Below are 18,311 nucleotides of genomic sequence, written 5' to 3' on the forward strand. Positions count from 1 at the left end.
CAAACACATCCTGATTCCAGGAGAATGTGCACTGAGTGTGATTACTGCATTATAGCAGGGTGGAGAGCTGTTGTTTGCAAGGGCATAGGCATCCCAAGAGATCTAGCAGGGCCCGAGGGAAGAAATCACTTTAATTGATTGGGTCCTGGCCATCCTGAAAGAAAACCCCTCAAAAATCTGATCTGGGTTATGTATAGTTTGTTCTTTCAACATGTATATCCCACTATTTCACAATTGTCTATAGCCACACTACCCTGAACAAGCCTGATCTCGTCTGATCTGAGAAGCTAAGCAGGGTCAGGCCTGGTTAGTACTTGGATAGGAGACCGCCTGGGAATACTGGATGTTGTAGGATTAGAGGAAGGCCATGGTAAACCACCTCTGAATACCTCTTACCATGAAAATCCTATGAATACATCCAAAGGATTAATAGGGTCACCATAAGTCGTAACTGATTTGAAGGCATATAACAACAACCATTTCACAATTGCTCAGGGTAGCTTCCAAGGACAATTTAAATCAATTTCACAGAATAAAACACAAAATTACCACTATACCTGTGAACGCTGAAATCTAAAACAGCAAGCACAGTCTTTCATGAGAAAGGATAACCAAAGGTCTTCTGGAACAGCTGCAGGGAGTTTGCCCTCCCCCCCTGCCCACCAGACAGAATTCTGCTTTAACTGCAGTTGCCCGTTGTGGCTGCAGAAACAAAGGAAAATGACACTGTGGCATTCACCACCAGAGGATGAAAAGCCACAGAGTAGTGACACTAGTCTGTTTTGTTTGCTCCCCACCCACCCACCTACCCACCTACCCAATTTGCAGACATGGCCATCCCTTCTAAGGGATGAAGCTTGCCAAATTTCAGGACAATAGTTGCAGTTATCCTCCCACAGGGACAGCCTTTAATGTTTTGGGGTGGGTAAAATAGAAATCACTTAGCCTCCTCTAGTTTTGGGGGAGGCACTCAGTCTGAAAAATACTGACATGAGAGAGGTGCCTGTGGATAAGAACTCTGTCGAATTGTAGACAGGCAGGACCATCCATAGTTGTGTGTGTGCGCGCTAGGAATCATGTTGATTGTGGGGTGGGGGGGTAGGAAAGGATTCATTTTCCTCCTTGTGGTTTTGTTTGTGGGCACTGGAGGGGGACCGATTCAATAGTTGCCCTAGGTAGAACTGCTCACAAAACACCAAAGTACTGTAATTTGACAATTAGCTTCAGGTACCTGACTGAGCTGGTAGTAGATAGAGGAATTTTAGAACAGGTAGTTCACACAGACTTATAGAGACATCAACAAGATACAGTTTGTGTTGGGAGTAAAGCATGAACACATGTTACAAGTGACCTGAACCGGTGTATGTGTGTGTTGGGGGGGATAGACAAAAAAGCAATCTATTCTTACCTCTGCTGATTCTTCCTCTAAAGTGATTGTTGTTTTTGCAAGCTTTGCTCCTCTCCTCCTCTTCCTCCCTTCTCTTCCTGTCTTTGTTCTCAGTTAGTAATGGCTCCCTGAGTGCAGGCCACATGGCTGCTTCAGCATGTATGACTTCACCTCTTTGTAGTAATAAACCCTAAGTTTCTTTATTCTTTCAGCTACCAGGCTTAACAGACCAGTTATTTCTGCACTCTGCTACAACATATACCGACAAAAACTCTTAACAGTTTGAAGGAAGGCTAGCATGGCCTCATTACTTTTGTCAAATTTCTTTGACCAACCCAGTCCACTTCTACAGTTTACTACTTTACACTTCACTTTACACCTCACCAATGTGGTTAGTGATCTGGGCTGGTGTTGGAAACTCCCATCCCATGGAACTTTATTTTCTCCACCCAAATCCTCCACTGTTGCCTGGCAAAGCTGCACCTTTTTCTTGGGGGAGGAGACTTGAGACTAAAGAGGGCTGCTCTTACTCCCGCTCTGCCTTGTGCTGCTATTGGCCTTCCTGTCTGACTTCTCTGACTCTGTTTCTTCCCTAAGCAAAAGATACTGGCTGTGTCTGTGTGTGCAGATGCATTCTAGGGCTGCTGCTGGTGGAGTATCCTGGAAGCTTCTCCCTACTAAGCTGGTTCCTGCAATACAGGCAGATAGCATACCTGGGACCCACTGCCAATTCAAAGTGATCCCAGACCCAGACCATGCTCTGTCACCTGTTCCCACTACTGATGCTGCATACCACTCCTCCGATCTGCAACGCTGAGGGTGAATATGAGTTTGGCAAGGGGAGAACTCAAACAGCCAGTGTTGTTGGGGCTAAATCTCTGCCATTGCCACAGCCAGGACCACTGATAGCCCTGGAGGCCAGGGATGGTATCCAGCAAAGTGGTTCCACTAGCACAAGGATTTCTGCTTGCACAATGGAACTTCTCCTTCCTCTCCTCTCCCTGCCCCTCCCCTGGTGCCCTTCCCAAATCTTCTCCAGAGGGTTGGTTGAAAACCCGGAACAGATTTACAGGGTGCGCAGGAAAAGGAGAGGGAGGGTGAGTTCTGGTGCACAATCAAAAGTCCTTGTGCTAGTGGAACATCTTTGCTGGATACTGCCCCAGAGTACTATGTAGTTTTGCCAGCACCACAGACACCTGTCTCATAATTAGACACCATGGAGGACAATGGGTGTTTGAGAGTCTGTGTTTAACAGCGAGTATGGTCACAAATTAGTGTAAGCTAAGATTAAGCAATTTACTTTGGCACATTTAGAGTGCAGAGTTGGAACCTGTTATCAATAGATTTTTTTTAAAAAATGAAACAAAAATAGGCTAATAATTATAATTATTTTTATTTCACGATTATCATGATAATAGGCAGAGATTAACCAGTTCACTTTGGCAGAGCCAGAAAGACGCACTGGGGGCTGAGTTGAGTGTCTGTGAGAACAGTCTGAGTGAAAAATAAATAAAACAAAACAACGCAGTTTAATTAAAAAAGACTCACACAAAGTCTCAGACCAAGTTGGGGGAGGAGATAAATCTCTACCCAACAAACAACCCCCCCAAATAATAAAATAGAATGAAATCTCAAGCAAATACTAGCCCTAAAACTGAATGGAGGAGAGTAACACTGCACTATAATGTTGTCATTGTTCTTTATAAAACCATGTTTGCGCAGTTCTCCCCTCCCTCCTGTTGACATGCTTGCAATCGAGCCACAGAATCTAAACTTAGCAGGTCTACTATTTGGTTAGACACAGGAGACAATACATTTGTTCTGAGCATGCTTAAAGCTATTTCCTTGAAGGCCACACCTACATAGCCAGGCCCCAAGAGTGTTTTTGTTTCCTACGGTTTGCTTATTTTTCTTTCATTGCCTTTTTGTGTGAGTGACCACTACTGGACACACTGTGAGTCTCTTCTTTGAAAAATAAACATTTTTAAAAACATGTACACCATTTTTCTTTTATGGATGGGGATACTGGGAATACTTAAATTATTTTTTAAAAAATGTGTTTGCAGTAAAGCCTTATATTGAGAGGAAAGGGGGGCCTTTCTTCAAAGGCATGCTGGGATATGCATTTCTTTTTGGCCAGCAATGGATGTGGTGGAATCATCTTATTGTATTATACAGCCACAAGAGTGGCTGTATACTATAGCCAGCATGGATTTTTCACATTCCGCAACGTTAAATCGAAAATACCCCCCCATGCCTAATGCTTCCCATAGCTCATTTCAAAACAAAACCTTACAAAACTTGTAGTCCTGAACTCAGAAACGCTTGCTTAACAACCCTGTCAATTTTCATGGTGATATACAAAACAGTCAGAGAGAATCAAGAGTTCAAAGTGTAAAAAGAGAGAGAAAAACTCAGAGCCCTTTTGGACTTTTTTCTGACAGAGTTCTCATAATCTGTTGAAATTCATTTAAAATCAGCCATGTTCACAGAGTACCTATAATCCTAATACTGACCTTGCCCCATACTCTGAGCCCTTTTGGACTTTTTTCTCTGAGAGTTCTCATAATCTGTTGTCATTCATTAAAAATCAGCCATGTTCAGAGTACCTGTAATCTTAATACTGACATTGCCCCATACTCTGACCTTCATCTGCTGCAGTTTAAAAGTTTAAAAAATGCCTGGCTGATTTTTAATTAATTTAATAATTTTTGGCTGGGACCCAAAGATAACGCGGAGCATGCTCAGTAAGAACCAACTGTCAGAGTTCTAAAAGCCTCACAGCTGCTGGGCTTGCCTAATCAGAGGGCCACACCCACACCAGACTTTGATTTCATGTGAGACAGGCATGGCTTCCCTCAAAGAATCCTGGGAAGTGTAGTTTGTGAAGGGTGCTAAGAGACTCCTATTCCCCTGAGAGAATGGTTTAACAGTCAGCCACTCTGATTGAAGGTCTGTGAGGGGAACAGGGTGTCTCCTAGCAACTCTCAGCACCCTTCACTAACTACACTTCCCAGGATTCTTTGAGAAAAGCCATGACTGTCCAAAGTGAAATAAAGGCCTGGTGTGGATGTGGCCAGGGAAAGCTTCGGTTTAAATTTGGGTGGGAGGCTACATGTGTCTGCTGTAGAATAAAAAGGTGGGGGAAAGCCTGAAAAAGAATGATTCTGTTTACAATGTTTTCCTTTTGGAAAGGGGCTTCCCTTCTGCCCAGTGCCCACCCACCCAATCTCCTCCTCTCCCACTCCCTGCCCCTTTCCTGGGTCAGTGTTGGACTATGACCTGGGAGACCAGGGTTTGAATCCCCACACAGCCATGAAGCTGACTGGGTGACCTTGGGCCAGTCACTGCCTCTTAGCCTCAGAGGAAGGCAATGGTGAAATCACCTCTGACTACCGTTTACCATGAAAACCCTATTCAAAGGGTCGCAATAGGTGGGGATTGACTTGAAGGCAGTCCATTTTCATTTTCAAACATGATTGCATAGAAATAGATCCCACTGAACTCAAAAAATATGCAAATGATCAAACCCACCCTCCCTTCTCCTTCCTCCTATCCCCTCCTCTTGCCCCTTCCTTCCCCCTTCCTTTGCCCCTCAGTCCCCATCCCCTTCCAGTCCCCTCTTTCCGCTTCCCCCTCCTCCCCTTCCTCCTCCCCATGGTCAGTTTTACCTATCTTAAACATGATTGCACGGAAGTAAATACCATTGGACTCTATAAGCATGCAAATGATCAAACCTGCCCTCCCCTCCCCATCCTGCCTGCTCCCCTCCCAGTCCTCCCCTCTGCATTTCCTCCCCTCCCTCCTCCTCCTCCTCCCTTCCCCATCCTCTGTGGTCAGTTTCACCTATCCTAAGCATGATTGCAGGGGAGTAAATCCCATTGAACTCAATAAGCATGCAAATGATCCATCCATTCTCAGCAAACTTGGACAGGATCCCATTTCTTACCTCCCGGATTAAGAAGCAGGGAAATTCATTAATAGCCAAAAAACCTTGCGGTTTAAGAACATACCTATAGCCCACAGCTATTCTATCAAATTTTAAAAAGCAGGGAAATTGGGCAGCTATAGTGAATGCACCAGGGGAGCAGGAGACCTGAACTCCTCTCTGAGATATTGTACTGCCCTACAAATTGGTCAAAATGCAAACACCATTTGGGTTGGTCTTTCACAGTCCAATCCACTTCCTGTGTAGCTTGGAAGAATTTGGTAAAATGTGCCTCTGAGCATATGGTGAGTGGTGGCAACACCTGCAATCAGCCCAAATAATAGAAAGAAGACATATGCTGTGTTTATCTTGTTTTAGCAGGGAGGAAGCAACATCATTAAAACAGTTGATATAGTTCAGATGGTCACCTTGAATATGTCTGATTTACTTTGCAATTTTAGTGAAGTTTCCTATAGGAAATCATTTTCTTTTGTTTCTATTTCTGTGAATATGTGAAATACAGCAACACTTTGCAAAATTTACACTGAAAAAACTCCAAACATAATTGTGGAATAATGGCACTGACTTCTGCAGAATAGTCTCCAGTGGACCTCAGGAGTCTCTCAATTTGCACAAGATAAAACAGTGGGAGGTGAAATATATTCTAGCAAAATGCTAGGTGTGCTCTATGTTTTTAATTGACCGTGCCCACCTTGCCTTAAATGAAATCGTTTAAACATAGCAGGCTGAAAATATGCATCCTCTTTTTTCCAACAGCTAGAGTCATTGCTGAAGTAGCAACATATTGGAATCAGTCTGATTTTTCATCAAACTGCAGGTCCAAATTCCACTGTTAATGCACCCAAAATAGAAATAGAACATAACCTCCAATTTGAAACACAAAAGGCTGTCTTCACCATCATATGACACTGACCAATAAAAAGGCTTTGAAATTAATAAAAATAAATTTGACACAGATTTCTGGGATGAATAATGAGGGAAATAAAATTTTCTAGTGTAGATTCTCTGTAGAAACATTAATAACACAGGAAAGAAGCAAAGTAAGAAGAACACCAGCAAACATACAAAAATATAATTCTCTATCTTTGGAGATGGCAAGTGTTGCCACCACTCACCATATGCTCAGAGGCACATGTTACCAAATTCTTCCAAGCTACACAGGAAGTGGATTGGACTGTGAAAGACCAACCCAAATGGTGTTTGCATTTTGACCAATTTGTAGGGCAGTACAATATCTCAGAGAGGAGTTCAGGTCTCCTGCTCCCCTGGTGCATTCACTATAGCTGCCCAATTTCCCTGCTTTTTAAAGTTTGATAGAAATAGCTGTGGGCTATAGGTACATTCTGAAACTGCAAGGTTTTTTGCCTATTAGTGAATATAAACAGAGGTTCCGCATTGGTGAGAAAGGTGCACTCTGTGCATGGCTGCCCATGTCATTTATTTCTGAGGTTCATGGTTCCTAATCATGCCTGCTACATTGTCATTCTTAGTAAGCCAACTGGCAAGAGCCTTTTTTTTAGTCAGCACACCTAATTTAAAATTCCTTCTCTCGGTCACAGGCTCATTGTGTGCTATTTCGTATATTACTCTGATATGCTTTCAATCAAAGGGGTAACTTTTTTACAGCAAAACCAAAACAATAGTCCAGGAGCGCTTTAAAGGCTAACGTATTATTACATACATTTTCACAGATTACCAAGAAGGATCCATCTGATGAAGTGAAGTGTAGCCCAAGAAATCTGATGCCATAATTATATATATTTTTTACTTTAAGGTTCTACTACTGTTCTTTTTGTTGTTTTACTAAAACTGCACTATGCTCTACATTACAGGTTTGTTGTGAGGATAACAGACTATAAAACAGTTTGGCTAATTTAAAATGGTATTTTAAAAAATCAGATGGAAGTAGATGGTTCAGATGAGAACTCAGTATGCCGAGCCTCTTTGCAGTACAGGAGCATGGATTGCACCCTGCCTGCATATCCCATCCAGGCAAGCCAGCCCTAGCAGACAGCCACACATTGGATTTGCCAACGACGCACATGTAAATTCCAGTCTCTGTAGACTTGAATATCCTGGTTGTGTCCCAGATTCTTTTCTTTGATTTTTAGCTTATTTTTTTTCCTGATTACAGACTTAGTCACACATACTCCCCCTTCAATTCAAACTTCGGGGCAGCCAGGCTAGAGACAAATGGTTTAAATTTTTATTGTTTATTTGTCAGTATTGTGTGTATATCTATCCTTTCCTCCAAGGAGAGCAAGAAGGTGTTCATGGGTCTCCTTTTCCCCATGTTATCCTCACAACAACCATGTGAGGTAGGTTAGGTTGGGAGACAGTGGCTGGCCTAAAGTCACATAGTGAATGTCATAGCTGAATGGTGATTTTAACCCTGATCTCCCAGGTCCTAGTCTACTAAATATCCCTCCATCTTATTCCACTTTTTAGAAAGAAGGCTTAGAAGTGTGTAAGCTGGAGGAGGGGAATCATCTTTTCCCATAGGTGTGGAAGTTTATGATGGCCCTTGTTAACAGTGCTGTGTGGCACCTTTAAGACTAACCAATTCAGGTTTCAATCCTGTACGTACTTATCAGGGAGCAATTCCCGTGGAATTCAATGGAACTCTCTTCCCCCACTTGATGTATTTAAAAGCATGTGAATCCCTAACCCTATTTCTTCAAAGTAACTAACAAGCAGATTCAATTGAAAATATGTTTCTTTGGCTTGAACCATACTAGAAATTGTGACAGCAATTCTGAATCAAAGTAAGACACTTGGGTGTTAAGGAGGGATGGGCGAGTATTTTCATTCAGTTTGCATTTCAAGCTGAATCTGTCAAATTTGCACTTTCCAAAACAATATGAGAACCAAAACACTGCTGTCTTTTGAAATTCACGCTTATTCAGATTTTGTGATTCAGTTCACCAACCAAACACTATTTACAAAAATGCCTATGTTAGGAGAAAGTGTGCTTAACAATGAATATATGAGTGAAAATAACATGCAAAAATATATTATATGACAAGAAATTGCTTGCAAAAATGTGTTTCTTATTCAAAACTTCCTCCAAAAATGTGTTTATTGGGAGAAACTTTCACTAAAGTACTTGAGAATTTTCATGAGGAGATTATTATTATTATTATTATTATTATTATTATTATTATTATTATTATTATTATTTAATATTTTTATCTCGCCTTTTGGCCAAAAGGCCCTCAAGGCGGCTTACAAAAGAGCACCAATATAAAGATACATCAATAATACATCAATAGAATATCAGTAGTACATCAATAAAACAATAAAAACAATACAATTTGCAAAAATTAAATAGTTAACCTTCATTAGATATTGATAGTGGAAATCATACAAATAGCACATGCCGACCTTAAAAAAGCAGCCATGCAAGCATCTTTTTACAGTTTATGACTCAGCTCAACAGCAAGTCATCCTGAGATTTTCTGCTGGTTCTGAAGAAAGCGCAATTGCTATGCCCTTCAGACGTCCCCAGATTCTCAGGTTCCAGAATGGTAGCCATCTTAAGTTTGCTGCCTCTCGGGGAATCCGCCCACCCGGCCGGGGCGCTCCTTTTTCCGCAGCCGCCCTCCTCATCCTGGTGCCTCACTCAGCAGCAACGACCGCAGCTGCATCCTACCAAGTTCACGGCCCGGGCTGAGACTGTAGCGTTCCTGGAAGGACTCGGTAAGGATGGGAGTCCGAACCTCCATCAGAAGATACCTCAGGCTCTACTTCAACATGGTTGCTGGTCTTTCTTATATCAACTGTGATAGTAGGGATCCCTTCTGAACCCAAGGAAGATGCTTTTCAGTTTATTTAGATGCTAAATATTTGTACAACTTAATGCTTAAGTGTCCTTTTCAAGGGAGGAGGATGGGGAGAAAACCAAAACTGGCCACAGCCCTGTGATATCATTGGCCGTGCTCCTCTGACTTCCTAGAATCCTGTCAGGTTCAGTGGGCACCAGCCACCACTGCCCTTTCTCCACCCCATCCCACCCTGGTGTTTCTCCTATGGTTTGAGAATGAGACATAGTGTTTTGTGAGGTTTTTTTGAGAAATATATTCATTTTTTTAAAATTATACCACTTAATATAATGAAAATCTCTAAAAGGAGTACATAAAAACAATAAAAATACAACACTCAGTAACATTTCCTAAAAACTAGATAAAAATAAAACATGACAATATATCACAAATATCACTGCCATCCACAGACTTGGAAGAGTCCATGCCACACTGCAAAATGTACAAAGCAATGTACTGGGGGAGGTAGTTTGCCAGGACTCCTTGTCCAATATTGTTTAGTGTTTTAAATGTCAACAACAAATCCTTGAACTTGGCTCAGTGGCTAATAGGCAGCCAGTGCAGATCCTTTAAAACGGATGTAAAGGATGTAAAGCTGAATGTTCCACTAAGCACCCTAGCAGCTGCAGTTTATGAACCAGATGCAAGGGTAACCCCACATACTGCACTTGACAGTAGTCTAATTGTGAGGCTACCAATGTATCGGCTGTCTTGGTAATGCCAACCCCATCCAGGAACAGTTGTAGTTGTTGCACCAACGGAAGTTGGCAATGGGCTCTCCAAGCCAGTGAAGCTTCTAATGACAGGTATGGATCTAGGGCTATCCCCAAACTACATACCTGCTCCTTCAGAGGGAGTGTAACCCCCTCCAGAGCAGGTACACAACCCCATTCCTGGACCTGGGAATTACCCATCAATAGGGTCTCCTTGTTATAATTCAGTTTATTAGCCCTCATCCAGCCATGGGTTTAAGACATGCATGGCCTCTTCTGATTCAGATGTTAACACAGAAATAGAGCTGGGTATCATCAGCATACCAGTGATACTTTGCCCCAAGTCTTGTAATGACTACCCCAAGATAATTAATTAGCATTGGAGACAAAATTGTACCCTGTGGCAACCTGCAGATCAAATGCCAGGGGACTGAGGCATAGTCACCCAATACTACTTTTGGGAGCTGGCACCATAGGTAGGAGTCAAACCATTGTAAAATGGTACCCCTAATTCATAGAGATGAGCCAGAAGGATACATGGTCAATGGTACTGAAAGATGCTGAAAGATCCAGCAAGAGTAACAAGGGGGCATTCCCCCTGTCTCCTCTAGGAGGTCACCCATCAGGGGGACTAAGACTGATTCTATCCCAGAACCAGGCTTGAGCACAGACTGGAATTGGCCAAGATAATCCAAGAGCATCTGCACTTTATATGTGCTTTATGCAGCTTTTTAAAACGCCTGAATCATGAAGCCCCACAAGTCATTCTTTATGGTCTCCAATCCACCCTGCCTAGGGATGGGTGAGAATTTCGATTCAGTTCACATTTCAAGCAGAATTTATCAAATTCACAATTTCCAAAACAATATGAGAACTGAAACACAGTCATCCTTCAAAATTCGCACTTATCAGAATTTTGGGATGCAGTTCACCAACTAAACAACATTTACAAAAATGCATATTTTAGGGGAAAGTGTGCATAAAAATGAATACGTGAGTGAAAATAACATGTAAAATGGCATGACGTGATGAGAAATGGCTTGCAAAAATGTGTACCTTTGTCAAAACTGCCTACAAAATGTGTTTATTTGGAGAAATTCACACTAAAATGGAGGGAATTTTCATGAGGATTTTTTTAAAGTCGCTGATCACAGCAGAAATGTAGAGAACTGAATTTAAATGCTGTAGATGTCATCTATCTAGATTTCAGCAAAGCGTTTGACAAAGTCCCCCACGACCTTTTGATTAGCAAACTGGTCAAATGCGGACTAGATGGAAATACTGTCAGGTGGATTCACAACTGGTTGGAAAACCGTACTCAAAGAGTGGTCGTCGGTGGCTCTGCTTCGGACTGGAAGGAGGTTTCGAGTGGAGTGCCACAGGGTTCTGTCCTGGGGCTGATACTCTTCAACATTTTTATCAATGACTTAGATGATGGAGTGGAGGGAAGCCTTATGAAGTTTGCGGATGATACGAAACTGGGAGGGATAGCTAACACAATGGAAGACAGGAATAAAATCCAAAGGGACCTGGATAGACTAGAAAATTGGGCTGAAATTAATAAAATGACATTCAATAAAGACAAATGCAAGATTCTGCATTTAGGCCACAAAAACAAAATGCACGGGTACAGGATGGGAAATACCCGGCTTAGCAGTAGTGTGTGTGAGAAGGACCTTGGAATTGTAGTGGATCGCAAGTTGAACATGACCCAGCAGTGTGATGCTGCGGCAAAAAAGGCAAATGTGGTTTTGGGCTGCATAAACAGAGCTATAGTTTCCAGGTCAAGGGAAGTAATAATCCCACTATATTCTGCATTAGTCAGGCCTCATCTGGAATACTGCGCTCAGTTCTGGGTGCCTCATTTTAAGAACGATATAGACAAGTTGGAGCGGGTTCAGAAGAGGGCGACAAGGATGATAGCCGGTATGGAGAACAAGTCTTATGAGGAAAGGTTGAAGGAACTTGGCATGTTCAGTCTGGTGAAGAGAAGGCTGAGGGGTGACATGATTGCACTCTTTAAGTACCTGAAGGGCTGTCCCATAGAGGAGGGTACAGATTTGTTCTCTGCTGCCCCAGAGGGTAGGACTAGGTCTAATGGTTTTAAGTTGCAGGAGCGTAGATTCAGATTGGACATTAGAAGGAACTTCTTGACAGTAAGGCAGTTTGGCAATGGAACCGACTGCCTAGGGAGGTGGTGGGATCCCCTTCGCTGGATGTCTTCAAGCAGAGGCTGGACAGCTATCTGCGGGAGATGCTCTAGCTGTGGATTTCCTGCTGTGAGCAGGGGGTTGGACTCAATGGCCTACAAGGCCCCTTCCAACTCTATGATTCTATGATTCTTAACACTGGAAAAATGAGGAACTTAGAGGACCGAAACTGACAGATCTTTCCATCCCTAACCCTGCCACACCATGGGATCTGTACTTTGCTCTTTTGAGACACAGATCCCCCACAGATTACCCCCACTTCTGCTCTCTATTTGCAGTTTTTATAGAGCAGATGCATGGCCCTAGTATGTGTAGTATAGTTAGGGACATTTGTTACGCATCTGGAATTGAATCCCCCCTTTTCAGGGGATGAGGTTGAAGTCCCTGAACCAGAAGGATAATGGCATGTGCCAGGAATGCTTCCACCAGACAAACTTGTGGGGCTGGTGGCCCTCCATCCCAAAGATGTGGCACTGCCATCCTCAGACTTGGAAGAGTCCATTCTGGAAGCCCCAGCTAGATCCCCTGCTTGGTTGTGGTAGGAGACTGCTGAAGTAGGCTGGGCCTCTTTAACAGAGGAAGCACCTTCAGTGCAGGTGGGGCTAACAATTGGGAGACAGGTGCTGCTGCTGAAGAAAGCTCAGTCTCAGTTTGTTTATAACGGAAGCAACATCAGAACTATGCATTTGTTAGTCTACCATAAGCCTCGTTACGGAGTAGGACAATTTAGGACTTTGTGCTTGCAGTGTGTCTGGGTTTGTTTCTGTGAATGTTTTTATAAAGCACAGAAAGGCTATCCAGTCTCCTGAGCAAGAGATAGAAGTGGCTAAGGTAGCATATTTGGATGATAATAAGTGACAACTTGTGAATGAGGCAAATATGGAGCTAAATGCATCTAAATAAAGAGGGTGAGAAGAGAGAAAGAACAAGAGAGAAATGCATCTATAATGTGCTCAGATCCTAGAGTACATACCGTATATATCTGTGGTTGCTATTCAGTCTGTGTAACCCTCCACATACTTCAGTCTCCATCCGTCTGATCTAGCAAGAGATGTCTGTGCAAATGCTTGTTTTATACATGGGTTTTCTTGATTAGATCGGGACCAAGCCCACACTGGATGCAGGTGCATATCCACATTACAATGTGCATTTGTATGCAAGGCATCTAATTGGCCCCCATTTTGCACTGTTAAATTTGTCATTTCCACTTGCATTGCAATGCAGCTAGGAGTGAACATTCCTTTCCATTATTTTTTGCTATGCATGCATTGTTGAACACAAGAAGAGTGTTGTTGGATCAAATTCAGGATCCAGCTAGTCCAGGATCCTATTTCCAATAGTGGCTGGCTGGACAGATGCTTCTGTGTAATCTACCTGCAGGGTGTAAAGGCAATAACCCTCGCTATTGTTGCCGTCCAGCAACTGCTGTTCTTGGTGGCATGCGGCACTTAACCTGGAGGTTCCAATTATCTTGCACAACCCATGGTTGCTGGTAGACCTCTGCCCTTTTAAAATCCATCCAAGGTAGTGGCCATCACCACATGCTGCGACAGTAAATTCCATAAATTAAATATTGTATGAAAAACATTTCTTTTGTCTCTACTGAATCTACTGATAATGAATTTCATTGTGAGACTGCAAGTCTTAGTGTTATATGAGAGGAAGAAAAAAATCTCTATCCACTTTCTCCATAAAATGCGTAATTTCCTAACCTCTGTCATGTTTTGCTTATGAGCAGCTCTTTCTGGAACAAATTCTGTGTATATTAGAGGCTGTATATTATAAGTCAATTTGGAAGTGTGTCACACAGCACATGGGCCTATCCCACCCAGTTCTCTGCTTATTCATGAAAAAAAATAAAATGGACTGCCTTCAAGTCGATTCCGAAGAGGGTTTTCATGGTAAGGGGTATTCAGAGGGGGTTTACCATTGCCTCCCTCTGAGGCTGAGAGGCAGTGACTGGCCCAAGGTCACCCAGTGAGCTTCATGGCTGTGTGGGGATTTGAACCCTGAAGCCACATGAAGCAGCCTTATATGGAGACAGACCACTGGTCCATCTAGCTCAGTACTCTGTACTCGACACTGACTGGCAATGGCTCTCTCAGATTTCAGAGAGAAATCTTTCCCAAGCCTTACCTGGGGCATTCTTCATGCAAAGCATGAGCTACAGTTCTCCTCCAAATAATTTGAAGATGAAATCTGGTTGGCAGCTATGCTACAGGGATAGAGAGGAATCGGAAGCATGTATGGAAAACAACACGCTGTGTTTCACCTAACTTACCCACGTAGTTCTATATATGTTAAAAAGATACTACTGCTGTTATAATTTTTTTAATAAACTGATACCTTAGAACAACCTTTCCCAACCGGTGTGCCTCCAGATGTTGTTGGACCACAATCCCCATCTTTCCTGACCATTGGCAATGCTGGCTGAGGCTGATGGGAGTTGTGGTTCAGCAACATCTGGAGGCACACTGGTTGAAAAAGGCTGCCTTAGAAGGATATGCTGTAAACGTCTAGATTTTATACAGTGTGTTATATGTAAGGTTTAATTCGGCATGTGCTACTAACAGAATACCCATGGGGAAAATAAATTAATACACTATAAAGCATAGTGATGAGAATCCCTCTAGATCTCTGTGTTCTGTCATGCATGTCTCTGTAGACGTGAATCTCAGCATGCCATTGTGTACATACATATCGAGTTCCGACATAAATCTATTCATCAGTGTGTACCAGCACTTGCCTGTTTTTATGTGTCAGTCAATGTGCGTGTGCTTTGAATTACAGAGTGCTCCTATTAGCTATTTATTTAACCTCATTTTGCAGGCGGGTGAATTCCCATAGCTGAAGCGCACAGCTTTATTACTACCAATCAGGGATGTTCTTCTTCTTTCAAATGACAAAGGAATTGCAATTAGTGGTTTCTTTAGCTTGAAGCCTGAGAAATCAGCTACAGCAAACACTGGGGAGGACCAGCATACAAGAGTTAAAGCAAGTCAGACTTGTGAGCTAAGATACTATGAGTTTATGCTCAGTTTTGAGTCATACATGTGGTTTTGTGTTTCTTGGTCCCTACATACAGCTTTATTGATTGATTGATTGATTGTACTTATATACCGCCCCATAGCTGAAGCTCTCTGGGCGGTTTACAGTAACTAAAAACAAATATACAAATTTAAAAACACATCTTTTAAAAACAATTTAAAACACAATTTAAAAATTGAAAACAATTTATAAGTTTGGATTCATGTATGTGGGTGTGGAGGGCAGACAAATATGCCATTTTTGGTTTCTCTCAGTTTCTCATTTTCCCAATCCTAACTTCAGTTCTCCACATTTCAGTTCATCAGCATTTTAGTGGAAATTTCTCTTAATATACATTTTTGTATGCAATCTTGTCTAATTAACATTTTTGCAAAGCAATTAAACCTAATTTTATGCACACTTTACCCTCGTATTTGCATTTGTGTGCACATAACTTTGCTGGAGAACTGCATTGCAAAATGCAGATAAGTGCGAATTTCAAAGAATGGCTGTTTTAGTTTGCATATTGTTTTGGTAAGTGCAAATTAGTCAGGTTTGCCTTTCAATGCAAACTGAATAATATTTCTCCTCCATCCCTGCCAGCTACACATGTGCAAATAGATACACACAGATATACCATCATGTGCATGCACATAAATGTATTGCCAGGATTTGTATGCTATGTGGAATCAGTTCTGGTGCTTTTGTACACTTTTAGTTATACATTTGCCCCAATCTTCACTCAAGCCACCATCCAGCAGTTTGGTAACATATGAATAACCCCATACATTCCCAGAGACACAATCATATGTGTACTTGGCACTGCATACTATCAGTTGCATGAAATATACAGCTATTCCTATGGACCCAGGTGCTCTACTAGGATCAAAAAGAAGCCTTTCGGGACAATTGTGTGTCGAATAACATGGAATTTGGTACTGGCTACAGAATTTGCATGTTGAGATTCCTACTTTCATTTGAAAAAGAAACAAGGTTTTAGTTGTTATGACTATGAGGATAGGCTTAAACGTGTGTAGACAATCAGTGGAAAAATGATACATGGGGGGGAGGTTGTGTAAGATTTGTGTTAATTCACAAAGCCCTAAACAACTTGGGCCCAAAGTGCCTTAAGGACCATCTGATCCCTTATGCTCCACCTTGACCACTGAGATCCTCTGATGGTATACTTCTTGTGGTTCCCCATACCCCGAGGTTGACTAGGGGTGACCTTGCATGTGGGAGGACATGCCCTGTGGAATTCCCTGCCAGTAGAGATTCGGCAGGAGTCTTCACTGTCTTCCTTTAGAAATTGCCTAAAACCAGTGTGATTTAGATAGGACTTTGAAATGTGAATTTTCTTTTAACCAACCAGTACTTATGGATATTTTTTCCTAATGGTTTTTATAGTGGTAAACCCCCTCTGAATACCACCTACCATGAAAACCCTATTCATAGGGTTGCCATAAGTCAGAATTGACTTGAAGGCAGTCCATTTCCATTTCCATTTCTGTATGGTGTACATTGCCTTGTTGTATTTTTACAGGTGCAGTTTATAAATTTAAATGAATGAATGAATTTTCAGTGGTCCTCAGGCGGTGGAGCTTCAGTACCCAACGTAGCTCTTTGCTTCCTCTCCTTTTCATATACATTATGTAAAAGAAATGACTGGATGCAAATTGGCTTAATTCATTCAGGAAGGGTAATGGGATCCAGCTTTTGTTGGTGTAGAATCTGTTCACACTGATCCAGATAGTTGGCCTTAAAAAAAAACACTAACAGGGTCAGAGAACAACAGGAGCAAGATAAAACTAGTTTATCCTGTGGTAAATGCCGTGAAGCCATAAGATATGTGCCAGCCCAATATATGTCCTCATTAGCCAATCCATTCTGGTACATGTTTATGACTGCAGAGGACACAATTCTGTCAATCAGTGTGCTTTGTATTGCCTTGAGGCAGTCTTTGCCCATATATTACAGCCAAGAGGATTAGGGGCTCGTCTACACAGGGGTTTACTGTGTGTCTGGGGCTACTTGCATCCCCTTTTAATTTGCATGGTTCACATGATGTTACAGGCAAACAGAAACTATCACACACTTTCCCACCTGTAAAGCCGTACCAACCCAATCCTCTGATAATCCGAAAAGCGAAGGAAAAAACCTCTTCACTCAGAATCTCCAGGGCTTGCAGACTCTTTAATCTGATGCTTTTAGGTGGGTGTGTCAATTATTCCCTTCCACTCCCTCCTCCTTCCTTCATTTTATTTCCTGCAATTTACAGCTGCTCTCCCCCGTTATGCAATGCTTTTTTATGTTGCTGCAAATGGTGCCTTTATTTTATTCCCCCCCCCAACTTGTGCACAAAGACATAACACTGCTCAAAGATTTGTATTTCAGCTGTGTTGTTTTAAATGGACCTTACTGGTAGAACAAAGTGAGCATGCTCGTTTGCCAGGTAACGAGAGGGAGTGGGGATGTTAAATTAGAGGGCGTGGTCTTTAGGAAACTGTGTGATTGATGCTTCCCCTCAAGTGTGACTAAAAAACACCAAGTTTGCAGCTGGCATTGCACCCTTACTGTGGATAGTGCAAACAGAAAACAGAGGTAAAAACAGCATCTTTAGCATGAAGTTATGTTCCCATGTGGATAAGCCCTAACTCTCAGAGCAGCAGTCATCTGATGCTTTGTCCCCTTCTGTTCATCTCCATCCTGTCTGGTCCTTTGCTAATGTGCCAACAGCCTGAATTCATGCCATCTAGTTATCAACTCATAGCCACCAAACAATTTGTTAGGCCTTCAAAGTCATGGTGGCTGCTGTTTTGATGGTGAATCGCATCTTTGCCTCACTCCAACTTCCTCTGCAGAATCCTTGGCTATCCTACTGAGGACTTCTCTACCCTTTGGAGGATATCCCTGCTCATTTTGTTTGCTCTTCAGCACCTGACGGGTGTCCCCAGGAGGGGATGACTGGGAAAAGGACAAGAGTTGCCAAGCATCCAAGAATTGGCTGGCCAGTTTAGAATATGACCATGTTGCCCAATACCCTGGATAGCCTTCATTACCTAGATGCCAAGATCATTTCCATAGGTGGCTGTTACACAATTTCCCCTGCCAAGGTGATATCTAGGAATTTTCCTCCCACTAAGCCCCTTGTATATGTCAGACTTTAGCTGCTGAAAATGTGGCAGACTGAGAAGGGATAAATGT

The 18,311-nt window shown here is 42.3% G+C and overlaps 1 pseudogene; it reads left to right on the forward strand.

Annotated features, from left to right (window-relative positions):
* The first annotated feature begins 236 nt into the window (after window positions 1-236).
* Window positions 237-355, forward strand: LOC133375867 (5S ribosomal RNA; annotated as a pseudogene).
* The last annotated feature ends 17,956 nt before the right edge of the window (window positions 356-18,311 follow it).

The sequence above is a fragment of the Rhineura floridana genome, chromosome 1 (assembly GCF_030035675.1).
Source record: "Rhineura floridana isolate rRhiFlo1 chromosome 1, rRhiFlo1.hap2, whole genome shotgun sequence".
NCBI lineage: Eukaryota > Metazoa > Chordata > Lepidosauria > Squamata > Rhineuridae > Rhineura > Rhineura floridana.